This window comes from Epinephelus moara, chromosome 20 (genome assembly GCF_006386435.1).
Source record: "Epinephelus moara isolate mb chromosome 20, YSFRI_EMoa_1.0, whole genome shotgun sequence".
Taxonomy (NCBI): Eukaryota; Metazoa; Chordata; class Actinopteri; order Perciformes; family Serranidae; genus Epinephelus; species Epinephelus moara.
In genome coordinates this window covers 5,547,682-5,569,341 of record NC_065525.1, presented here as the reverse complement: position 1 = coordinate 5,569,341, position 21,660 = coordinate 5,547,682, and the positions used below count along the sequence as shown (strand labels likewise).

Sequence of the window (21,660 nt, the reverse complement as noted above, 5' to 3'; positions counted from 1 at the left end):
GTCTAGTTTAGGGACTTTAGAATTGCATCTGTGCTCTTTGCAGATGATGTGGTTCTGTTTCATCAAAATGTGATCTCCAGCATGCTTGTCGTGCATTACTTGCCTAAACCTAACCCCCGTAACTTTGCTTTAATTATGTAACTTTACGTTAAAGAAGTAGCGTAATCCATGGAGCACTAATTTGAAGGATGACACACAAACTGTGGTGTGTGCATTTCTGTAGGCTATCATACAAACTGTTGTATGAGGATATGTTGTATTGTTTCACCTTGAGCCTTTGCTTACTGCAGCTTCACTTTTGACCAGATAGGCTGACCCCACAGTATTTTGCTAACTTCAAATGGCTGCTATTTGGCCTCCATCTAAACGTAACTCTTTCTTGGTCTCTGTTCTGCCATCCATAGTCATCAAGCCACAGCCAGCAGTTCTCATCCTCCCAATGTTCGGGGAGCTGCTTCTCTGCTCTCCAGTGCATACATGTTTTTTTTTGTTTTGTTTTGTTTTTAACTTTAATTCAAGTGTAGCTCCCCTTCGGTAACTATAGTGTTACCATGCATTTGCACACACATAGGCCAGGCTGTGCATCACAGTAGGTGGCCCTTTTTAAATCCCCAGTGTCTATTCCCTGGTGCAACTGCTGTTTCGTCTCTACACCCCAAACTCCGTGTCTCTACATCGATTGGTTTTACTTCTTTTGTTTCTTTTGCTTTGTTTTTTCACCCCAACTAGTTTCAGCTCTGCAGTTGTCTGTGCTGACTTCAGGCAAGAGTGTCAAAGCTGTCCATTCCACTTGAAATGCTACTTGTTTTCCTTTAACAGTGTTGGTTTTCTTCCTCTTTTATTTCTTGAAGTTGATTGAATTGGTGGAAAAATTATTTGGTTCTATTTACTGTTTAGTTGCATTAAGATTCTTTTTGGTTGATGGTTTGTTTATTTGAAATATTTATTTCTTGTTGTACTTTATGTGTTTCATTGTTTTTATACTGTTAATAATAATAATAATAATAATAATAATAATAATAATTATAGCTGCTGCGCAGCGATGGGTCGGGTCCAGGCTATTTTTGGCAAATTTAGGCAATTCTGAGCAACAAACAGGAGAATAGGAAGACAAGACAGTTGACAACAATGTTCATTTTGGACCACTTGAGGCTTGAACCCACAACTTCTGGAAACAAAGACTGTCATCTATTGCTCTGAGCTAATTGGCGAGTGGCAATACAACAGTGGCTTCACAAATTGAGTAAGCCATTCACTGTTGTGCAGGCAGATTTGAAACCACTGTAAAAAATTTAGTTATCAAGACAAAAATCTGAAAATACACATATTGCAGCATGGAGATGTTGGTAATTTGTTTTTAAAAGTGATTGATTTGCTCCATAAGTGAATAACTGATGTTTAAAAATGCTTCTTGCATTGACTGCAATTATTCACATGAGAGCAGAATTCAAAATGTTCTCAAAAATTCAGTTTTTTAGGTAAAATTCTGATATTTGTCAAACATCATCTACCATGACTCTAAAAAATGTTCAATTTTTTCATGAACATTGAAGATTTATTTATCAATTTGCAGGTATATGTTTACAGTAGTGTTCACAGTCAAACATTTTCATGCACTGTAGGCAAAAATTGTGGGAGGAGATAGGTTTTTATAAGTTTTACATTTTAAAAAAAAACAGAGTGATGGACTTCATAATTTTTAATAGGTTTAAATGTACAAAAGTTTCTTTAGTATTGGGGCTACAGTTTGATGAAAGTGTGAAGTTCTAGCAGGTTGATTTGTTATGAATTTTCAATGTTTTGAACTTTAGATGCTTGCTGTAGCGCCACCATCAGGACTATTGGCTTGGGTTTACAGCTGAGGTAATCTGGCATGAGACTGGACCTTTGTGCAAAATTTGGTTAGCTTTCGCCCATGGTCCGGTCCAAGCTATTTGTTTTTATTTAATTTAGAGGCTTGCTGTGATGCCACCATCAGGACAATTGTCTTGTGTTTCATGTTGAGGACATCTGACATTTTGATCTGTCATCATCATCATCACCCTTGCTGGGTCTCGAACCCACAACCCCTGACACCAAGAACCAGCTCCTAACTCACTGAGCTAATTGGCTGGAAGCGAGACCTGCTGTGTAGCTTCATTTGTCGACTCAGGGAGTCACTGTCCGGGCAGCTGTTGTCAAGGCAGATTTCAAAAATGGTCAAAATGTCAGAAATTCTGTTACCTGAACAAAAATCTGATAATACATAAATTGCATCTTGACAGCATGGAAATGTTGGTGATTTGTTTTTAACTCTAAGTGTTTTGCTTCATAAGAGAAAATCTGATGTTTAAAAATGCCACTCTTACATTGACTCCAGTTGTTCCCATGAGAGCAGAATTCAAAATGTTCTCAAAAATTCAGTTTTTGAGATAAAATTCTGATATTTGCCAAACTTCATCAACCATGACTCCAAAATATTCTCAATTTTTTTCAGGAAGATTGAAAATGTATTTAGCAAGAATTTGATAGTATATGTTTACAGTACTGTTTACAGTCAAACATTTTGATGCACTGTAGGCTTAATTTTTGATAAATCAAAAATCCGAGAAACAAGTTTTGTGGAGGACGGTCTGAAGATGCTCTCTAGCAAGTTTGGTGACAATTGAGCAAAAATTGTGGGAGGAGATAGGTTTTATAAGTTTTACAGTTTTTGAAAAAAACTGAGTGATGGACTTCATAATTTGTAATGAGTTTAAGTGGACTAAAGTTTCAGCAGTATTGGGGCTACAGTTTGGTGAAAGTTTCAAAACTGTAGCATGTACTGTTGATTTTGTAGGTATTTTTAAAGATTTTTAAATTTAAACGCTTATGGTGCCCCCCCCCAGGAGGAATATTGACATGTCCTTGGAATTAAGTAAATCTGGCATGGGGCCGGACATTTCTGTAAAGTTTGGTGAGTTTTCGCCCTTGGGAAGTATGACTTCCTCGGAAGAAAGAAAGAAAGAAAGAATTCCTAGGAATACAATAGTGTCCTGGCAGCTTAGCTGCCCGGACCCTAATAATAATAATAATAATAATGGTGTCTATATATTATTGTGCAATATTTGAGGCGCAGCTAACTGGTTGCAGTACTAGTTTGTGTTTAAACTGTCGATTGATTGATTGACATATGGTAATTAAATGATATTTTTCTAGAATCACGTCACAGGTAAAGTGTTTTTAAATCTTTGTGATCTTTTTGAATCCTAAGGGGCTGAACACATGCCACGTTTTTTGTGCCCCCAAATAAATTGTTTTCAATTTAGACGCGCGGCAGGCACGCTCAAACACCACACCATTGCATGTTCCCGAAAACCTATTTTTCAGGGTGTGATGGCTGCGCCCCAACAGAGTTCAACTTTCATGTGACGAGGAACAACCAATCACAGCCCACATATATCTTTCTTTTCTTCTGTAAATTTCAGTCTGTGGTTAATATGGAGAAGTTGATGACAATAGTTTTGGCTCAAAACACACTTAAAAACAACACCTGGAAGAAGATCAGCTCTGCACTCAGGATTTCTGGTAAGTAGGTTATGACACAGTGCTGGTTGTTGTTGTTTAGCAAACTCAGACGCAACCTGCCTCTGCGCTCTTGAGTTGGCACAGAGCAGTCACAAGAGTCGCACACAGTGCCTGACCTCATGTTTTCCAGGTGGTTAAAGATGCAGCTGTAACGGGGTATGATAGTACCCAAATGCAGCACTCAGAGAGGCAGGCACACAGTTGGTAATGACTTTAATTAAGCTTGCAGCAGACACAGGGAAATGCAGAGGAATAATCCAGCAGGTAAAGATCCACACAGCACACACCAAGACCAGTGTGGCAACACAGCAAGAGTCTCTGCTTAACAGGGAGTCACAGGTTGTAAGGGCGAAACTCACACTGTTGCGACAAGGCAGGCAATCTCCAAGCAGCCACAGGAACAGGCAGACAGAAACCAGGAGGGCAAAAGCAGAACTCGTGGTCAGGGACAGAAGGCTGAGGCAATCACTGGGATTCAGGCAAGGTTGGCTGGTCAAATCCCTTGGATACATCTCCAAGTCCATATAATGAGTTGGGTGGGTGGTGGGGGTCTGGATGCAGGAATCTGGATCAAATGTTGGTCTGGGAACTGATCAAGGATGGAGCAGGAGACCTCTGGCAGAAGGCCCAGAGGGCTGGACAGGGACGGAGCAGAGAACCTTGGGTGGACAGACTGAGAGCCAACAGACGGAGCAGGTCTGGAGGCTGACGTGACAGGCGGAGCAGGTCTGGAGGCCGGCTGGGAGGCCAACTTGACAAGTGAAGCAGGTCTGGAGGCTGGCCGAGAGGCCGACTTAACAGGTGGAGCAGATCTGGAGGCCGGCCCAGAGGCTGACGTGACAGGCAGATCAGATCTAGAGACCAGCCGGGAGGCTGCAGTGGCCCAGCAGGAGCAGGGACTTGAGGCTGCTGCGGCGTCACAGGAGCGGGGACCCGAGGCTGCTGCGGCCCAGCAGGGAGCAGAAGCAGCTCAGAAACCTGGGTCTGTCCCAGCACAGCACAAACAGGAACTTGGGAGCACTGTAGCTCAGCATGGACAGGAACTTGGGAGTGCTGCAGCTCAGCGTGAACAGGAACTTGGGAGTGCTGTAGCATCTCAGGAACTGGACCTTGGGAGTGCTGCAGCTCGGCAGGAGCAGGGACTTGAGAGTGCTGCAGCTTGGCAGGAACAGGGACTTGAGAGCGCTGCACTGACACAGGAACAGGAACTTGAGAGCACTGCAGCTCGGCAGGAACAGGGACTTGAGAGCGCTGCAGCTCGGCAGGAACAGAGACTGGAGAGCGCTGCACTGACACAGGAACAGGAACTTGAGAGCACTGCAGCTCGGCAGGAACAGGGACTTGAGAGCGCTGCAGCTCGGCAGGAACAGAGACTTGAGAGTGCTGCAGCTTGGCAGGAACAGGGACTTGAGAGGGCTGCAGCTTGGCAGGAACAGGGACTTGAGAGGGCTGCAGTTCGGCAGGAACAGGGACTTGAGAGGGCTGCAGTTTGGCAGGAACAGGGACTTGAGAGGGCTGCAGCTCGGCAAGAACAGGGACTTGAGAGGGCTGCAGCTCGGCAGGAACAGGGACTTGAGAGCGCTTCAGCTGCCGAGTGGGCTCGAGGAGCAGGTACCGGCCGGACCACCGAGTGGGCTCGAGGAGCCGGTGACAGCCAGTCTGCCAAAGCAGAAACAGGATTTGCATCTGCCGGGACCCCCGACTCCGGAACAGTAGTGAGGTCTGCCGGGACCCCCGACGTCAAAACAGTAGTGACGTCAGCCTGGATCCCCGCCACCAGAACAGGAATGACGTCTGCCGGAATCCCAGACGCCAGGACGGGAGTGGCGTCTGCCGGGATCCCCGACGCCGGAACAGGAGTGGCGTCAGCCAGGACAACAGATTGAGGGACTTGCTGGGTAATGGTGGGACTGAGGCTTGACCTGGTTGCTGGCAGGATGGGCTCGGGATTTCTTCCAACGTCTGGTAGTCTGGTTGGGGCTCCGAGGACCTCCCAGGGCCAGGTGGGTTCCCAAGACAGGGTTGCCAGCTGGGGTTGGCTCAGGATGTGGAGGCTGCAGGCTAACAACCCCAAGCCTAACTGACTTCAGTGCAGGCAGAGGTCCAGCATGACAGAAGCAGGTAACCATTTGTCCAAACTCTCCTGTTTCCTTTATTTTAAAACCAGCCTTGCATATCCACTTCACCCTTTTCATTTCATCTCTAATTCTCATTCTGACAATGATCCGACAGACATTCCTGCTTGTGTTGATAGAATAGGAAATGTCAGGTCAGTGTTAAAGAGAGGGTTAAAACATATGTTTTTTTGTCTGTTCCTGTGTGCAGTAAGATGGATGGATATTTGCACACTGGCTGCCTAGTAATAGCGCTGTAGATTTGGAAGTCCCATTCTACCTTCACATTTAGGTTGATAAAGCAGGGATAATCTCTGAAGTTTATTTTCCCATATGAAGGAAATCAAAGAGTCAATCTTATGGAAGAAGGATTTAGGAAGGAACAGAGGAAGACAGTGGAATAGGTAAAGGCACTTTGATGGAATGTTCATTTTGATGCATTGTATCTTTCCTGCTAAAGTGAGCGATAAACTACTCCACCTCTTAAGCTCCGTCTTTACTTTGGATTATAACACTGAAAAGTTATTTTCATGCAGTTTACCAATAGTGTGGGCAGTACTGATACCCAAATATTTAAAACCTGTGGGGGAGAAATTAAATGTAAACGTACACTGCAGCATGTTGTTGGCTAAATGGTTGATGGGGAAGTATATGCTTTATCAATGTTTACCTAATACCTAGAAAATGTTTCAAAGATATTCAGGGTCTGTAAGATATGTGGTAGTGAACTTACTGGGTCCAAAACATATACAGGCAGATTGTCCACATACAGGGAGACCTTTTGTTCGACCCCCCCAATGCCAATTGATTTCTTACCGGCTTTCAAAGCAATTGATAAAGGTTCCATAGCTATTGCGAAAAGGATGGAGGAGATTGGACACCCCTGACGCGAGTCAGAGGGGAGAATTCAAATTGGACAGAGTTGGTTGGGACACAAGCTTGTGGGGAAGTATATAATAACTGCACCCAGTAAATAAAAGTCTTCCCAAATCCAACTTTTTTAACGCAAGTGGACAAGTGGCTCCATTTCACCCGAAATGTCTTCTCAGTGTTCAATGATATGACTGCTTTAGGGATGGGAGAGGATTCTGAAGAGAGCATACATAAAGAAGACGCTGAACATTTGTTGAGAAACGTCGGTTTTTGGTGAATCTGGATTGGTCCTCAGATATAATGGTGGACAAAACTGTCTCCAGTCTGTGAGCCAGAATCTTTGCTAGCACTTATACATCTATGTTGAGGTGAGAAATGGCCGGTAAGAGGAGCATTTGTGTGGATCTTCACCTTTTTCAATATTAAAAATATAGATGCCCGAATGAGGGTGGGGGGTAATTTACTGAATTGCAAATGTCTAAAATTAGGGGGGTGAACTGATTTGAAAAATTCTTATAAAATTCAACTAGGAAGCCATCTGGGCCTGGAGACTTTCTGCTTTGCAATGACTTGATGGCCTCTGTAATTTAAACCATTTCTGATGGGACCTCCAAGCTGTTTTTATAGTCACTAGGTACTTTAGGACTGTTAAGCTTAGAGACAAAATTATGCAACATGCAGGGGTCTTTTGCCGATTCGGAACTATGAAGTTTGGAGTGAAAGGAGGTGAAGAACTTATTAATGCCTACTGGGTTTGACAAACTGACCAGAGCTATTCTGAATGTGCAGTATCATCTGTAGTGCTAATCAACTCTCCAGCTGGCTTGCTCGGTGGCACCCCGCTTTGTCGTCATGTTCATAGAGCACACCATGCATTTTTAATGTCAGTTTTTTTTTTAATTATAATTTTTTATTTATTTCGAACATGTAAACCATACAGCACTGAAATCAGACAAAAAAGTAAGTGAACAAGAAAATAATACTATTAATAATAGAAAATAATAATAAAAAGAACAAAACAAATGACAAACAATTAAAAAGAAAAGTTATATCCAACATAATCAACATGCTCGAAAAGGAGTAGAATGAAGTAAAAACTTTTATAATTCTACCCCCTAATCAGTATTCTTAGATAATGCAATCATATTTTTTATACACAAAGTAAAAAAAATAAAATAAATTATCTGTACAAAATAACTATACATTTCACACACTCAAATCCTATATTTATGGAATAGTATATACATATATATAAATATAATAAGAAAGAAAAGTGAGAAAATATTATATAATATAATATTTACAATATAATATATATATATATATAATATATAATACATAATATAATATTATAACATATTATACAATTATGTAATATAATACGGATAACTTATCTATAAATAGTTATACATACAGTCACAATATACTTTATTTTTTTTTATATAAATAAATATAAATGCAATTACGATATACACATGTCTATGACTATATATCTCTACATACCCTTGGAGTTAAACCCTTTCTTCCCCGTACTTTGTAAAAATCATATGTTTGTATTTCTTTTTAAACTGGGTGATGTTTGGACATTGTTGAAGCTCCACATTCAGTCTGTTCCATGATCTTAGTCCATTGATTGTCATACAAAATCTTTTCACAGTTCGGTACCTGCAAGTTTTGAAATTTAACTTTCCCCTTAAATTATACCCTCCCTCTCTTTCATAAAACATGTTTTGTAAGTCGATTGGTGCTGATTTATTCCTAATTTTGTACATAAATTGTGCTGTTTGAAATTCAACAATGTCATTAAATTTGATTAATTTAGATTTATGAAATAGTGGATTAGTGTGTTCTAGAAAGTCGACCTTGTGAATTATTCTGATTGCTCGTTTTTGCAGTATGAATATTGGTTGTAGTGAACTTTTATATGTATTGCCCCAAACCTCTGTGCAGTAAGTTAAGTATGGTAATATCAGTGAACCAAACAGGATGTGGAGTGACTTGTTGTCCGGGAACTGCCGCATTTGCTTTTTACGTCATCTAACTAGCAACGTGCCATGACTGCGCCTGACCACTCCTCATTTTTAGACCAACACACCCAGAGAAGCGCAAGTTCATTTGCTAGTTAGACGACGAGGGCGCAGGGCGTGAAAATGACAACTGCGCCTGTATCTAAATAGCAATGACATTAGCGACATAGATTATGCGCCCTCTGCCTTCCGCTTTAGACCATCTAAATAGGGCCCATAGAGTTGTGGTGTGAGGAGAATGAATGGAGAGCTAGGCAGGTGTCCTGGTGAGTGGCCAGGCTAGCTAGTACTAGCAAGCAAGATCTAATGCTGTGTTCACATTTTAACAATCAATAGGGGCCACCAACATTGACCATTTATATTTACAATGTAAGGAAATAATATAATTAGGAGAATAATCCATATAGTCAATAACAGTGTATTAGCCTACCGTTTCATGTGCCTGATCACTGGCACCTGAGCAAGTGCAGCTTGCCACTAACTTCAGAGAGCAAACGTGACTTTGCATCCCCATTATGCAAAACTGAAAGGAGAAGACTGAGACAACCCAGTGTAATGTGGTAATAGTGCAGACTCAAGCCGAGGCGGTGTATGAGGAAGAACTAACGTTAGCCCACTAAACACTTGTTTTGTCGCAGACCGAACGGCACGCGAATGGGAGTCGGATTCGGCAGGACACAAATTAGGCTACAAATTCTAGTTTTGTTATAGTCTGATGCATGGCAATAACCTTTTACAATGTTGTGACGCTGCCACATTAGGTGCAGGCCTATATTGGTCTGCTTATTATAGTTCACAGGAATTTCCCTCTGGGATCAATTAAGTCATCACGGAGCAACTTGTCACAAAAAGTGATTGTATTGGCTATTTTAGGTTTTGAGAACCTCCATCCACAAAAATAAACTGAGAGTGCTTAGTAATAGGCTACATAATAACTAACATGAATGTGTTACTTATAAACTATTATAAGCACTGAATATTTTCTGCGGAACTTTTACTATAAACACTCGTTTTGTGCAGACCGAACTAAACGCCAAGGAGTCTGTAGCCTACTTACCCATAACTGAAATTGATGCGCAACTATCAGTCAATCATGCAACTCCACACGATGACAGGAGACTGTAGGCTGCATCACTCCGCATTAGCCATGTGTTTCAGCAAGGGGGGTGGGGGGTGGGTGACATTAGAGTAATGTGTAATATGTTACTGCCCAACGCTGCTTTTGCCTAAACACAAAGGCATCAGATATCATGTAAACTACATTAGAAAATATGCAATGTTGCTCTGTACAGGTGAGACATTAGGGTGTTTAGTTTAGTGATACATATTTTATTTGATAGGTGCTTGTGTGGGAAATGCCAGGCCATGCCCCCTACTGTGGAGAGCATGTGCTGCAGGGAGGTTCCTTCCCTCTGGGCACTGGTGGAGAATCTGACCCCCAGACCCGAGGACCTCATTTGGGGGGTAATTAATAAACAGATTTGAAAATCACATTCACAAAGTGTCTTCTGTCCAGTATTGGTAAAGTTATTCAGAAAAAGTAATTTCCGGCAGTTACTTATTGCTTATTACTCCTCAAAAGAGTAAAACAATTATTTATTTGTTATCAAAAGTGATTACTTCATTCGTTACTTTACAATATAACGTAAGCCCCATATGAAAAAAGTGCATTTGTTTAGCCAACTTCTCTTTTAGTCAATTTTATCAGATCAATATGAATAAACAATTAGACATACAGTATTATGTGCAGCAAAGACAAATGGTTGTACCATTGTTGCATGACACCAATGACTTCTGTCAATCTACACGTTGGCATCATCATTGTTAAGCCTTATTTGGATAAAAACAAAATACTTTCTGGTCAGTTACCTGACTTAGTAACTGTAATGTAAATACTGCTTTGGAAAATGTTATCTCTTTACTCGTTGCTGGGTAAAGTTTAGAGTAATGTGTAATATGTTACTGCCCAACACTGCTTTTGTCTAAACACAAACGCATCAGATATAATGTAAACTACATTAGAAAATATACAATGTTGCTCTGTACAGGTGAGACATTAGGGTGTGCACTGTTCAGCAGCTGCACTACAATTTCATTCATGGGACTTCAATAAGAATCAATTATGTAGTGTGTCACATAGACAAAAGTATAGAAACTTTTGGTCTCTAGATGGCGCACTTGCTCTTCTATTCTATTCTATTCTTTAATCAGGCTTTTCTGTCACATTATGGCACGTTCCAGGTAACCCGCAATCTGGAAATCCATTGGTAAAAAAAAAAAAAAAAAAAAAAAAAATTCTTCCTTTACCTCTGGAGGCACAGCCCGGAGTTTTTCGACTAACGGAAGTGCAGGGGCCTCGGCGATCGCTCACGCCCTTCACTTCCGGCGGTGCCCCCAGGGAAACCGTGTTGTTTACAAATACGTCGGGTAGAAAACCAGCAGAGTTTAGCTATATATCACATTTTTCACATCACTATATCACCGTGTAGACTAATCTGATGTTTGTTAAGTCTATAAACACAATGACTGAACAAACGTTACTATTTCTGTGTGCACGTTTTGTAAATAATAACAATAATAACATCGTAGATTAGCTGGGCTAACCGTTAGCTGTTAACGTTAGCCGTTAGCGGTGTCTGTAATAACCATAGACTGTATAAAAATAAGGTAATAACTCAATAAACGGTCCGTGAATAAAATATTTTTTCCAGCGGATATCTTAGTTACAACATGATTGAGCTAGCAAAGCAGTTTTGTGTTGCTATGTGTGGTATTTATTCAGTTATGGGAAATCACGATGTCTAGAAAGCATCAGTGGCTGCAGCTGACAGGGACAGTTAGCAAAGCTAACATCAGGACGTCTTCTGTTAAAAGCCTCCCGTTGTTGGATACGACATGAAACTACTCCAGTTAGCTCAATCATGTTGTAACTCAGACATCTGCTGGAAAAAAATTTTTTTTTCACGTTGACGAGACGGCGAGCGGTCACTATGGACGCGGAGCTTGCTGTTTCTGTAGGTACACATTTCCTGGGGACACCTGCATGTCTTGACCACGCCCCCTCCATTGTGATTGGCTAAAGCGCAGCTGTCTTGACCACGCCCCCTCCATTGTGATTGGCTAAAGCGCAGCATCATTCAAACGCAAAGTCCCGCCCTCCCCCCCCTCTGTAGTCGTCTTTCACACAGGGCTGCCGACAGATTCTACAATGTAAAGTGCAGAATCTGTCTTGAGAGATTAGGCAACCCGTAACTCGTGTTTTTACAACCTTCTACCCGTGAACGTGCACTGCAATGGCAGTCAAACCCGTTTGTCATTGCAGGTGAGAGTATAGTTTCATTACCTGATGAACGATGCAAGGGTCTGATGTTACACTGAGTTATACAGTGCAGCACAGATGGTGAGGAGCCATTGGAAAGGCCTCTTGGTCCGAATCATCAAGGACTACAGGCGGTGCATCTCCACTTGCAGCATCTCCCAAAACCTTATAGCACACCAACATGACACCACATGAAATACATGACAAATGTATTAGCTAGCTGTGCTCATAAAGTCCAACCAAGTTGTACACTTCAGAGTGCTTATAATTGCAACAGACTGGTAAATGCACCATTTTGCCGGTCCTCTGATGACACAGCTCGTTTCCCTGATAGTGGTCACTGGTCACCGAGCGAGTGAAATAAAACCCCGTGCAACCTGCTAGTCTCTGCAGCAAACACGAGCCTGCCCTTCGTGCACATTCGTAGCACCGCCTTATCGCCATTGACAGACAGAGGAGGGCTCGCTCGCACACGTCTCATATAGCTAGCTAGCTACGATATTTTCGGAGGCTTCCCAGTCCAACGGGTGTCATGCCATTGCCCTATAGGCTAAGGGCATGCCCGAGGGGATGAAATGTATAGGCTACAGTCGTTTACCAGTCTGTAACAGTGTTAGCAAACTATGGTTACCAATTACGCCTTACAATAATTAGTAGCTAACGTTAATGTTAATTTATGCTGGCAATTTGGAAGTTGGCAATGGTTAGAAAATGACTTACTCTGAGCTGTGTCCTGGCCGAGGCGGGGTCAGCAGTGCTGCTGATGGTGGAGCCGCCGATGCTGCTGTGTGCAGAGAGGGAACAGCACCCACTCTCAGTCTCACCCAGTTGTGGCGGCGAAATCCCATTTCACACTCCATCATGTCCCCGGGAATATAACGTTAATCCTCCGGTGTAAAGTGCGCTCCACAAATAACCACGTTCTTCATTGCTGATGCCGCAGTGAAGTCCTGTCTCCTCACTTGGACAAGTGCACCCACGCACGAAAAGTGGCACTTTTCCTATTTGTTGGAAAAGTATGAACTCTATGTCCAGATAGACTAGAGTTTGTGCACAAACGCAGTACCTCACCATTATGTGAAAAGCCGGACAAAACTAGCTAATAAGAAACAAACGGAGAGCTAGCTAGCTAGCTAACACACTAACGTTAGCTAAGAACCGCCAGCCGCCCGACCGACTTGCTAACGTTACTGAGTCTGACTGACCTAATGTCACTGAATACTGACAGACTACTGACTAACCTATTGAATACTGACTGACACTGACTACTGACTAGACAACTGACTACCGACTACCAAATGACTACCGTGCTACACCGCCAAACTACTACTGTGCAGTTTACTGTACGCTGCAGGGTCAGGACGACTCCCCCATGCTATGTCATCACTATAAATATGAAAAAAAACAGAAACCCACAATTTTCACGACATTTTTGCCCTTTTTATCTGTGAAGATGTATTTCTTTAATTATTTTTTGGGTATAGTTGGTCTAATCATAAGCTCGGAAATGTAAATCCATAAAAAAGTCATAAAAATTTTCAACCTGAAATAAACACTTTAAGAGCCTCCCTTTGAACACTAGGGTTAACACCTTCAACATGACTTTTGCAACACAAATTTCATTTGAAAGACTCACTGCAGGTAGTGCTTGCCATCTTCTGATGAGGGTTAACATAATAATAAGAAGCCATAATAAGAATGGCCTCTGGAGAACCTGGTCTGCATTTCCACAGTGGCTCTGTCCAGAATACTGAGAGAAGCCCTCTTCAGAACTTGGCTTGGAGTCTCAGAGGATTTGGTGAGACCTATAGTGGATAGAACAACACTGCCTGATAGCTGTGAGCTCATTGCTCTTTTTCTTTTATCTGCTAAAAATCAGTCAATGAGCCATCATCTCTCATCTACCTCAGAGCCTGTGGAGATGTGCTAACTACCTCCCCAGTGTGACACAGGTCAGCAGAATGAGCCTGTAGAATAGCATTTGCATTTGCATCTAGGCACTAAGCACTTTGAGAAGGAATCTTCCTTTTTCAAAGAAATTATGCCTCCTCAGTATCATAAACAACCCTGTTGCTTCTGTGCAGGTTTCCATTGCTGCTACGCTGTCCTCCGAAACCTCAGAAAGGATACTGACGATAGCGTCCTGATTTTTCACAAGGTTCTTTGTCATATCTTGGTGACCTGTCCACTGTATCTCCAGCAGGTGTTTAAGGGAGGGGTCATCATATTTTTGTGACAAATAATCACTGTTGGGCTCGTTGCTCTAATAATGTAATATATTACTCGTACCTCTTTTGACTGTCATGACAAGAGTTGGGTATAACGCGTTACAAAGTAACGCGTTAGAGTACTTTGATTACTTTTTGCAGTAATGAGTAACCTAACGCATTAGTTTGCTGTTTGAGTAATCAAATACTTAAGTACATTTTCAAACAAGACATCAGTTACTTCCGTTACTTTTAGAACGCTGGTCCTTCAGCTCCGAAACAGCAACGGCTGTCGTTCGGTTCTAATAACGGAGATAACGTTAAACCTATCAGTCTGAAAGAAGCCACGGAGCTTGTGGCTCGCTACGTGGTTGGAGAAATGCTGCTGTTGTCTATGGTGGAGTCTAAACAGATGGAGTAGGACTCGCTGACAGACATATTTCAGACTCAGGACTTGCATTATGCCTGGTACACACTACACGCTGGTACTCACCAATTATCCCCGGTCGTCTTTCACGGCGTGTGTGATGTCATCAGGTTATTCTTGTCCTATTTTTATTGCTTTCACTATTATTTGAGTCACTGTGTCTGTTCATGTGCCAGCCGACATGTTGTTGTAGTCACCTAAAAGCGTCAGCAGATGGCAGGAGCTACATTTGAAGCGCCATACGTAAACTGTCAAGCTACTGTATCTTCCACAGGAAGTTCTGACAAATGTTTCAGAATAAAAGCCTATTTAGAAAATGGAGGGATTCTCTCAGCCGAGGTTATAAGGGGCTTTTAATTTGAAACAAGTGTTGAGTTTGAAATGACGGTGCGATATGTTAACTTTACAAAGACAACGGAGCGGATAAAAAGTAAATATATAAACACACAGAGGGATTAATAAATAACGGACCGTCTATAATGTAGTTTGTTTCAAATGAAGCTGGGAGCCTCTGCAGTTGTGGTGAGTAAAAGCCCCGCCGCTATTTGTTAATGTTATTACTTTATGTCCGACCGTGAGGATGTACCATTGTTTGCTAGCTTGATGCTAATGACAGTAACGTTAACTCAGCGGGTTGACAAAGTGCCTCTGCTGTTTCACACCATCATTTCCCCCTTTTACTCTGTGTGGTAACATCCCTAGAGGAAATATTAAAAACGCTGGGGTGTTGTTGTCATACAGTTGTCTACGGCAGCAGATCGTTCTGTGTTTCTACTGGTCAAAGTGACGGCTGTGATGGGAGAATTGGATCTCAGTGAAGGGCAAGTGGTCCATAACTTTAATTTTGGAGACAAAAAAATGTAGGCTTAGCGCCCTGTGGTCCATTGCCCAATAGGAAATGTAGAATACTCAAAAGTACTTTAAAAGTGCTTGAGTTACTTTTCTCAGGGAGTAACGTTGGAAGTACTTTTAAAGTAATTGAGTTACTTTACTCAGGGAGTAACGCAGTAAAGTAACTGGTTACTTTTTTAAAAAGTAACGCAGTAACGTACTTTGATTACTTTTAAAGTAACCCTTACCCAACACTGGTCATGACATGTCAGCTTTATTAAAAGCATAGCTGCAAATTAAAGGGAAATTTCGGTTTATTTCAACCTGTCTCCTGTCGTCCTAAATTTGTTTCGAGTGACTAGTGACATAAAAATAATAGTTAGCATGTTAGCCGTTAGCCTAGATACAGCCGGGGCGCATAGTAGCATCAGACCTGTTAAAACGTAAGTGAAACGGTATACTTCAAGTGCAAAGTTAGTCCACTTAACAAGCTTTTTTTCGACAAAGACCGCCTCATATCATTAGGATAAATGTCAGAGAACATATAGAAAACGACATGTAAACGTGTTGTCTTACCTTACCGGTGTGGTGCCATGTTTGTTTACCATTTAGCTCTGCTTTCCAAAGCACGGCCGAAATATCGCAAGATCAAGCAGCGATCTCATACCGTGCCTGAAATCTCGCGAGAACAAGCAGCAACAGCTGGAAGGCAGAACCGGACCTCCTCAATAAAAAATAAAAGCTAACAAAATAAAAGACACCTGGTACATTCGTTACAGGCGTATCAGTTTGTAGAACAAGTTTGTAAAACAGTTTTGAACAGTTAGAACAACAGGCTGCACTGCAACGTGCAAATCACTCCTTCTCGTGGCTGCCTGCGCATTCCCTGTCCTCGCAGCTGGCGCTTGCGCTTGCGCTCTCTTCATCTACTTCAACGCCACTGCTGTACACAATTTAAAAACTACAACACGCATAATTTATGTAGGAACTGCTGCAGCCAATGTGCAGCCGGCAGGAGCTACTTCGTCTCGCGATACTGTATCGATCTTTCATCCCGGAATATCAATACATTAAGTATTCATTAAGTCCCATTCAAATCCCTGTGATCAGCCTGCAGTATCACAGCCAGGCCGCTGGGCAGTAGTGTCGCGCTGTAGTAACGTTACCCATTCCTGAGAAGAAGACAACGACTCACTTCCGGTTGTTTTGTTCCAGAGCGGAGGCGAGCTGCGCCAGCTAGCAGGATGGCGGCGAATATAAAACCAGCACCACCTTATTTAAAAGCCGACGTGTGGGAACACTTTGGTTTTAAAAAGAAAACAGGGAGCAAGGATTTGGACAAAAGCGATGCGATTTGCAAGCTGTGTAACACCTCAATAAAGTATTCCGGAAACACTACCAACCTGCGGTCTCACTTGAAACAGCACCACTCAGAGAAGCTAACAGCAGAAGAAGCTAAAAAGCCTCGCGATCCAAAGCAGACCACACTGGACAACAACGAAGGCGGTAGTATTACTAGTTAGAAGTTTCCATCTGGCAGTCCACGTTCACTGAAGATTACCGAGTCAACTGCGTATTTCATTTGCCAAGATTTGTGCCGGTTCAGTGTAATGTTAGTGGAAAACTCCGGATTCAGACGGATGGTAAACTCACTGGAGCCCCGCTAGGCAACTCCCACTCGGGAACACAGAACGAAAGTATGCAACCCCAGGCTGTACGAAGAGCTAAAGTCAAGTGTAAAAGTCTTTGATGGGCTGATCGCAGAGGCTGCGGCAAGGCAGAGGGTGCAGTTCTCACAGGTAAGCTAACCATAAGCATAAATGGTGATGTTAAAATACATACAGAAATACAATGTTAAAGGTTTAAAAAGAATAAATACTGAATACAGTTTAAAAAGCATGCATATTAAATAGTTTAAAAAGCATAAATACTACAATGTTGACAGTTTAAAAAGCTTGCATTTTAAATGTTGCAAAAGATTTATGACAGTAAAAGTACATGAATTCTATTCTGTAATGTTGACCTATTTAATTCAGCTGTCACTTTACTTAGGCCTTATATTAAATACTAATTCCTCCTGGTATGGCTGTTTTTTGTTTTTTTTTAGCAGCGTTTTGCCCATGAGGGTGCAGCAGATTCTAGCCATGATGATGATGAGGGGATGGCGCTCAAAGAAGAGGCTGAAGGTGATGGAGAATTTGGCAATGATGAAGAGAAGAGCAATCAAGGTCAGTATGTTTTCACCCACTTATCTCTATTAAAACGATATACTGTGCAGCTATAATATAGTTTTGTTTGTTTTATTTGAAGGTCCTCCATCCAGGAAATCAAGGAGGTTGTCTTGTCCGCTGGCTGCCTTTCTTTGTGAACGATACAGTGCATCAAGGAGGGACGGAGGGGAAGAAGGAAGGAAGGGGTCAGTTTGATCCGGGAGGACAACAGGAGTGTTATTTTCATTTGTTCGTTGTGTTGTATGTTTAATATTCTCACTTTAAGTGGTCACAGGTCCGTGTGACGCTAACTACCTCAGTGTGTGCTTGAAATTACTACTGAGAGGTATGCACTTTATTTTCTTGATCTCTTATTTTCTTGATCTTGATCTCTTGATGCACTTGGCCTTGGCTCTTGTTTCAACAAATGCTAGTTTTCACTTTTCAGTTAGTGACAGACCGTGACTCGTACAGGCCAGGTTAGCCTACTACAGTACAGTAGTAGTATACAAATGCAGCACTTCAATTCAACATTGTCAGTTGTAGGCTGCAAACAAAAAAAACCTGTCATGTTTTTTGAAAAGCATTTATGCACGTATGCCTTTAATGCACTGTTTCAACAATAAATTCATATTTTTTTACCCACATCTTTGATTCAGTTTGTCATGTTACTGAGCTTGAGTTATCTATATAGTGTAATTGAGCCATTCACTTTTCTGTCTAATCTTGAACACTTAAAATCTTACAGTAAATGATGTGTGTGTATCGCGATACGTATCGAATTGTATCATATCGTATTGTATCGTGACCTGTGTATCAGGATACATATCATATCGTGACCCGTGTACCGTGTATCGTATCATATCGTGAAATCCAAGACGATATACAGCCCTAGTTTTATCAAGCAATAGCTACTCCAGACTCTGCTCTAGTGTAATTTTCGGGACAATCAGGGTAGGATTCAGGATTTGGGACAACTGCTTGGATTTCGGGACTGTCCCGAATTTTTCGGGACGTCTGGTCACCCTAGTTCTATTGCTCTTTCATTACACCCCATTAAATTGGTAGAAGTGTCTCCCCAAATTCAGATGTGTGCCTCTGTGTGGATGTCAGGGTAATCGCTGTTAAGTGTAGTTAAGCATGGTGATCATAGCAGTGGATATGGGAAATATCTATATCCCTTTTTTATGCCTCCGCACTGGCAATAGCTGTTGCCAGAGGCATTATGTTTTTTCGAGTTGTCTGTTTGTTCATACATACATCTGTCCCATCCTTGTGAACAGGATATCTCAAGAATGCCTCGAGGAGATTTCCTCAAATTTGCCACAAATGTCCATTTGAACTCAACAATTAACTGATTCGTTTTTGGTTGTCAAAGGTCAAAGTTTAGGTCACTGTGACCTTATCTGTTTCATACTTGTGAACATGGTATCTCAAGAATGCCTTGAGGCGGGGCGCCGGTGGCTTAGTGGTAGAGCAGGTGCCCCATGTACATGGCTGTTGCCGCAGCGGCCCGGGTTCGACTCCAGCCTGTGGCCCTTTGCTGCATGTCACTCTCTCTCTCTCTCTCTCTCTCTCTCTCTCCCCCCTTCACACTTGTCTGTCCTATACATTAAAGGCTAAAAAGCCCCAAAAAATATCTTTAAAAAAAAAGAAAAAAAGAATGCCTTGAGGAAATTTTTTCAACTTTGGCACAAAGATTGACTTGGACTCGAAGATGAACTAATTAGATTTTGGTGGTCAAAGGTCAAGGCCGCTGTGATCTTGCATCCATCTCATTCTTCTGAAAGTGATATCTCAAGAACAGCTTGAGGGGATTTCTTCAAATTTGGCACAAATGTCCACTTGGACCCAACGATGAACTGATTAGAGTTTTGTGGTCAAAGGTCAAGGGTCAAGGTCAGTGTGACCTCACAAAATATGTTTTTGGCCATCACTCAAGAATCCATATTAAGTAAGATGAAACTTAACACAAATGTCTAATATGATAAAATAATGAAATGCTGACATTTTATATCCAAAAGGTCAAAGGTCAGCTTCACTGTGAGATCATAATTTTCTGCATAAAACATTTCTAGTAGTTATTCAGCGTCATATCTCAGGACCAGAAGGGGAAACATTTGGTCAGATACTGAATTGGTGACACTAATCTTGGGTGCCTACTGTATCTTGAAACTTTGCTGATTGTAAAGATCTTCTGTGCTGTCTCGGGGACAGTGAGTACATTTACATGGACAGTTTAATTCCATTTTAATTCGGTCTTGTGAACACCTAATTTGGAATGAAAATGGCCAATGCGACTGAAAATTCATTCCGATGTAAGGGGCTGGAATATTCCGTTTCTAATTCCGAATGACAGAATTTCTCGCACTTCTATACACTCATTCCTCTTTAAGTTCATTCCGGTCTTTCTGCGCGTGCTCGTTTCCTTGCCCTTCTGGCGCGATGACCTATATAGCGCACACAGCATCGGGCTGAGATAGAGCAGTCAGACTTGTTGCACTCATCGGTTTCCATTCGCCAAAGCACGGTCGTCTATCTCCCTTCTTCGACCTTCTGACTCTCTTCTCCTCCTCAACAGATGAAGCATTAGCAGAACAAGGTTGTTGTCGTACTGCTGCTTCAAGAATATAAGCAAAACAAGCCCGAAAAAGGCACCAAGAACGGCGTCGTCAACCATCTTGTTATCCGGAACAAGGACTACAGTGTTTTCTTCCGGTAAACGTAAACACGTAACATCCGCTCCCGCCCCCGCCCCCGCCCCCGCCCCTATCCAATCAGAAACCTTCCCTGCCCTTGCGTGACCTGAATACAGGCGATTAAAAGGCGATTAAACCGATCTCCCGTGTAAACCCTCATTAGGAATGAATATTTCCCATGTAAACTACCTGGAAAGACTTTAATTCCGAATGATTTCATTCAGATTTATTTCATTCTGAATGAGAAGCCATCATGTAACCGCACCCAATGTGTATGAAGCATCCATATTTTCACAGACATGGATGTAAACTGTAAAACAAACTTGACTGGTGCACGGAGGCATACAATTGTGGTGCGGTAATTCAGGGTTTTTTTTGTTTTGTTTTTTGCAGCAGAAAGGCCAAAATCATAGCTGCAGCTCCACCATAGTGCTGACTGATGAGTTGGTCTGCACTGTAGTTTTAGTCAGAAAGATGTTTTACATGTGTATGTTGGGTTGGTATAAATTAGGCTTTCAGCTGACTCATATCAAGCAGGCCCATTAGTTCCATAACCATCACACACAAACCTTATCATGATTAAAATGTTTTCCAAATTGCACCTGTTTCTAGTTTCATCACTACATTCCCTACATTATCCACTTTATTATATTTCTTTTTTCAACATATTTAATACTAAATTGGCTATTGAGTCAGTTATTATGTTTTGGTTGTTTCTGGATGTGTACTTTGCATTTTCAGGAATTCTTTATCAAATTTAATTAAGTTTAAGGTATTAGCTAGCGGTGTTGGGAACATTTCTTTAAAAAAGTAATTCATTATAGTTACTCGTTACTTTCCCCAAAAAGTAACTGAGTTAATAACTGAGTTACTGCACTATATTAGTAACTAATTACCTGGAAAAATAACTATAGCATTACTTTTTGATAAAATACTCAAATATGTCAAATTGCTTTGAATGAATTACATTGAACATTGAATATGTTAAATGAATGAAATTGACACTTAATAGAATAAATCATTATTATAAAACATTGTACACTTATCTACACTAGTTAAAAACCTCCATTAAATTTTCTCATTAAAGTCTCATTGACTGACCGTCACCTGTGTGTATGTGGAGAAGGAGAGGGGCGGAGGGAGCGGAGCTGTGGAAACATCCTGCAGTCCGACATACTATCACGCGTTTAAATAACTTATTAGACGGATATATATGGAGAAAGGCGACGTTTAGAGAGCAAGCCCAAATAAGCAACTCCACTTTAGAATCAAGCCCAAAAAAACGCATCCCGCAACTGCCAATATTTGTAAGCGACTCTACAAAAAAACAAGCACAAAGTCGAGGACCTTACAACCCTGCTTGTGTGCTTGTGAATACCCACCCTACTCTGCCTCTGATTGGTTTAT

The 21,660-nt window shown here is 41.7% G+C and overlaps 1 long non-coding RNA gene across 1 annotated transcript; it reads left to right on the top strand.

The window, feature by feature from the left end:
- The first annotated feature begins 16,441 nt into the window (after positions 1-16,441).
- Positions 16,442-19,118, top strand: LOC126407442 (uncharacterized). Its single transcript, XR_007571778.1, has 3 exons — positions 16,442-17,143; positions 17,452-17,572; positions 17,655-19,118. It is a non-coding gene; the product is annotated as an uncharacterized LOC126407442 (long non-coding RNA).
- The last annotated feature ends 2,542 nt before the right edge of the window (positions 19,119-21,660 follow it).